Genomic DNA, 5,862 nt, shown 5'->3' on the forward strand with positions numbered 1-5,862 from the left:
CTACCCCTTTGGGTCAATATTGACCAATCTACCCTGAAGAGACAATATTGATGGATCTACCTAATAGGTTGATATGAATGAATATACCTGATGGGTTGATATCTATGAATCTACACTGATGTAATGATATTGACAAATGTATCCCAACTGGTCACTGTTGATTAATCTACATTAACCAATCAATATTAATGAATCTACAAGTTGATATTGACACATATACCCCAATGAATTGATAATGATGAATCGACACCAAAGAGTTGATATGAGTGAATATACACTGACCAGTTGATATTCATTTTTTTTCTCTTGGTGCCATTCAAAATGCAGCCCCCCACCAAAAAAAAAAAAAATACAACCCAGTCTAGATGGCTGACTTGTTATATGGTCTTGGATCCTCTTTTTCTGATTGGATCATAAATCTAAGGGAAAACAATTATGCACCTTTTAAAATATTATTACCCTTCAAATGAAAAGGGTAGTTGAACATAGCAATTTTAAAAATGATAAACATGAAAACAAGGTAAGAGGAAGATTTTTATGAAACTAGACATTGTAATTGATAAATTTTCAGCATTCAGATTATGATTATGTCCCTTCCAAAATTATAAAAATAATCTATCAAAATAACAAACCTCTTTCACATATGCTATTAATGTCCTGGTAAAGGGGAAAAAAGCAGGCTTGACTTACAACAAACTTTAAGTGATGCTGGCAGGTTTTCTGTTGTAATCTTTACAAAGGTAGGCTGGAATCCTGAGGGTGACAGCTGACAGAGCTGAGGAGATTCTGCACATGATCATTCATTTACATTCATTGTTCATTCATATATAATTTTTATAGCAGGATATAGCATATATTAAAGAAATCCAAAATACGAGAAAAGGCACTAGCTGTTCTGGAAGAGGTATGCTTTCAAACTGAGATAAATTTTAGTAAAGAGATAGATGCCAGAAACACTGTGCTAAGTGTTGAATGTCAAGGACCCAGAATTACACATAAAGTGAAATGTCTTCATCAATTGAATAATTTGGCTTTTTGAGTTTACATGTCTGTACCATTCCAAGTTTTTAAACATATTTTTATCAAATTTGAAATGCACCCAGTAGGTACAGATACATGTTGAAATCTGGTGGAGCTAGTCAAATTTGCATTTGAGACTGTGTGCTGAAATATTTAGTTTGACAAATTTGAGCCAGTAACTATTTGCAATGCTCTGCAGCAGGGACTGTAAGAGATATACAACGTGTGAATAACAGGAGAGTAAATAAAGTGAGCATAAACTGAGAGACTGAGTGGTTCTTTGCATCCAGGGACTGGACAGATTCTGAGAAAGAAGTGTCACCTGAGCTGAGCTGGGAGAAGGGACAGGATTATGATAGACAAAAGAGTATATTTCAGGACTTAATAGATCAACCTGGTTAGGATAAAGAAAGTTTATTCAGGGAGAGACCTGGTGATAGATGAAGTCTGAGAAGGAGGCATGGACCATGAATATTTCTAACTTAATCTGCTGTTATACCTTCAGACATGATATCCATGTGAAGGAAGAAATCAATAGAAAGTGGAAGGAACAGGAAGATAGGAGAAAATTATTACACTACTTCAAATACTGAAGAGGCAATGTACATATGAATCAATTTGGAACACATTTTGTAGGCAAGATTGTGAAGAACTCTAGTTTGGTTTGAGGAGTAAATAGGTAGTAAAAATGAGGAAGAGGCAAATTGACTAAGTGACTACAAGACTGGCAATGTTTTAGGAAAAAATAGATAATATGCCCTCAGGTCTTCCTGTGTGCCAGACAGTCTAGGCCAATCATCATGTCTTTTCATTTAATGCTCCCAGTATTTCTGTAGTAAAGATGAAGAAACAAAGGAACAGAGACATTGCCCAGTTTACCCAAGATCACACACTAATAAGTGGCAGAACCAGATTCAAATTTAGTTTGTATTCTTTTTTTTTATTGTAAACAAATGGGATACATGTTTCTCTGTTTGTACATGGCGTAAAGGCATACAATTTACATAGGTAATGTTGTTTGATTCATTCTCTTATTTTTCCTCTTCCCCCCCTTCTTAACCACTACTCTCACTTAGAGCACCAAGAAAGAGCAGCTTTCTTGGAAAAGAAGCATTGGTTGGGGGCAAGTAAAATGGAAATGGTTGTCAAGTCCAAGTACGGCTATGGAGAAATTTAGGCTGAGGACAGAAGTCTGGCTTATGCTGCAATGTAAAAATTACTATGGTCCCCCTCCCCTGCCTTCCAGACCCTATTCTCCGAAACAACATAATGCCCTCAGGCAGGAACTGCAGCGCCTTTCTGTCAAACATATTTTCCTCTTTGTTTCTAAAAGCTGCCCCATGTTATCTCAGATATGTCATCCCAAATATCATTCTGATGCTACAGGGTTGGTCTGTCCATTCCTTCTCTGTAGATTAGATGCTGAAGGATAGGAAATGGAAGAAAATAAAAATCTATTGACTTGTGGAATCCAACCTGAAGATTTGAGCTCCAGCTTTGCTTGCAGCTTCTGCCAGACATTCGTCACCAAGTTTAGAGACTTTCTGAACCACCTGTAGGATCTTTCATATTCATTATAATTTTCACTTTTATCACTCCCATTTGTCTTAAGTACACATTCTGTGAAGAAAAAAATTGGGGCTATAGTAAAGAACCAATTAAAAGGACTGAGAAACATGCCAATAAAGACAGACTTATCAAGAACTGTGACAATTAAATGTACATAAATAAAAAGTTAGGGGCAAAAATCACTGATGTCTTTTACAACATCAGACAAGACTAATAAAACAAAAGGGATTCTTTTGAAAATATCAACAAGATAAACAAAGACCCAAACAGGAAATTAAAAAACAACTAACAATGACAATTGAAGACCAGCTCTCTTCCAGTGTTCACTCCAAGTCAATGAGAATACTGGTTAGGAGAATAAATAGGAGTATAAAGTATATGTGAATAATTTAAAAACACAGTTGAAGTGGATAACATTTTAGAAAAAAATGAAAAATTTAAAGCACCAGGAAAGAAACAGAACCTTGAATACACCAATAACCACTGAATACATTGAAAGAGTAATGAAGACACACTTTAGCCCCTGCCAAAATAAGAACTTGGGCAATTCAGTTCAGATAAATTCCAATCAGAGCTTAAAATTAGGTTTTGCTGCTTATTAGCTGTGACCTTTATATAATCAGAACTTTAACTGTCTGCTATTTGTAAAATGGAGATAATTAAACATACACTGTATCCCCTAGATATCAAATGAAATGACAGCCCTTGATAAGCAAAAAAGCACAGGTGTAAATAAGTTACTGAAATAGTTTGAAAAGTACAAAAATATATTTACTTATTCTACAAATATTTATTGTATTTCTAACAGGTGCCAGACTCTGCAGTTTGATATTTAGTGCTGAAGTTTAATATTTAAACTTACTCTGGTCTAAATAAGAATTATACTACAAGAGAGTATAGAGAATCATTTTGACACATATCATCATAGGCAATAAAATCTAGGTACAGACTGTCAAGTGTTAATAGGAGGCCTTTACTTCAGCTTGTTCAGTTGGGAGCACAAATGATGGATTTGCTTCAGACCTGACACTTGTCACTAAAACTTATACCTTTTATCCTGGTACTTATCATCTTATTTGGTATCAATATAGAAATTAACTTTACACTGTTTTTTTTTCTTATGAGTCATCTTTCTAATAAGTTTGATATTATTTATCAACAAAAATTTTTCAGAGATTGGGGTTATACCTCAGTTGTAGAGGGATTGTCAAGTATGTGTGGACCCTGGATTTGATTTTCAGCAGCACATATGAACAAATAAAAGTCCAATAACAACTAAAACAAAAAATAAACTGTGCACAATGAATCTAAATGCATTCTGCTGTCATGTATAAAGAAATGGAATCAATAAAATATTAAAAATACTTTTTCAACTGTAAAAGAGATACTTCTAAATACTTTGAGATAAACAATCCTCATTTTTAATTTATTGAGAAAATATTTTTAGTGCTCTGGAAAACTGATGGCAAATTATGAAATACAGTATTAGAAATTACCAATTTATAAAGAGTCTGATTTAAATTTTTTTCCTCAATATTTGAAACAGATCAGCATTTCTAGATAGCCCAGAACCTTTTAAAAACAGTATTTCAATGTGCTTTAGTAACATCTAAATTATGTACTTTTTTCTAGTAACCTGTCATATAGAACAATTAAGCACATTTTATGGGTTTTATTCTTCTTTGCTCTAGGTAATCTTGCAATAGTCATCTGCAAATTAATCTATATAATTTATTGGCAAATGATCCATCACATGGATACCAATCCATTTTATAGAGAACCAAATTACTGTAGTCAGTTTGGGAATGTAAGAAACCCCACTTCTTCCCAGGGGATGTATAATAATTATTTTAATTTTTTTGCCTCTTGCACTTCCTCACACTGCTTGACATCCACATGCCAGTGCCAATCCCCAGTCTGAACAGAGTTGCATCTCCAGTACTGCTTTCTTAGAGTTCTCAGAAATCCTGATGATGTCTGACTGCAATTAAGTGGATTTACTGATCAAATTTGTCCCCCTTGGCTAGTTTACCTGTGTCATGAGAAGAACATTGTGAAATCCTGTCAATTTTGTTTGCACTTTTCATAACATGGATAGTCTACATTTATGCTAGCATTTTAAAATCTGTTTTATATATTCAAGAATATATGAATATTCATGTTGCATTAAGTGAATTTTAATATTTTTATATGCTCTTAAATCTTAAGCACTGAACACTGTTAATAGTGAACAAACTTTCTTAATATTTTTATTGTAACTACTAAGGATGTGAACATTTTTTTCTGTTTAATTTTGCCTATGCTGAACTGTGCTCATATACACACTATAACCAACTGTGTCTTCCTTTGCCTTTAGTTTTATGTAAATGATTTATATATTTTTATTATTAAGAGAAAATATTTGAAAGACAAAAATTAGTATCAAAAAATTCTCTAGTAAAATTTCTTTATTTTTCACAAGTAGGCAAAATATGAAAACATATTCATATCCCTTTTTTCTTTTAGCTTTCAATTGTGTAAGAATTGCCTTAAAATCTCTTGTTAATTGAAATTAAGTAAATGTAATGTCCAAGTAACATTTTTAAAAGAGTAAACTAAGTCATACTTAGACAATAAACATTCATAAAAGAAAATATTATAAAGAGCATTTTTAAACTTTGAAGTCACTTAGATATTCATCTTTTTTCCTCTCTAACAGAAATCTGAAATGGAAAGTCGCCATAGTATTCAGACTACTATACTTTATAGGTGAGTATATTGTTATTTCAGAAGATAAGCCCTGATATTTCCTACAGAAAATTCACACTGACTTGATTTATTTACTCTATCAATAGAAGTTGTGTTTCTCTAAATACCTGAAACCATAATTAACATTTAAAAATCTAATATCTAAAAGCTCATTGGTGATGAGCTCACAACAAAGAATCTATTTTGTAGCACCTTTGTGAGGATACACACAATTTTTGATGGATCAAAAAAATGTACTGTAATACCAATATAGAATGAGGTGATGAAGGCATTGCTTGTGGAAACTGAGACATAATAAACTGCTTTATGTTTTACTAAATTGATGGTAACAATGGAAGAAAACCTGGCAAAAATTCTTCAGGAATCACATCACTGTGGAACTATCTGCAGATACAACAAAGAAATTAATTTGTATAGTATAGTTTAGAACAGTGATTAAAAAATATTTTGTGCTCTATAAAAATGAAAATCAGTAGGCACCATTCCCATGGCACCAAACTTTTACATGAAGCAGAAATTTTCCAA

This window comes from Sciurus carolinensis, unplaced genomic scaffold (assembly GCF_902686445.1).
Source record: "Sciurus carolinensis unplaced genomic scaffold, mSciCar1.2, whole genome shotgun sequence".
Lineage (NCBI taxonomy): Eukaryota > Metazoa > Chordata > Mammalia > Rodentia > Sciuridae > Sciurus > Sciurus carolinensis.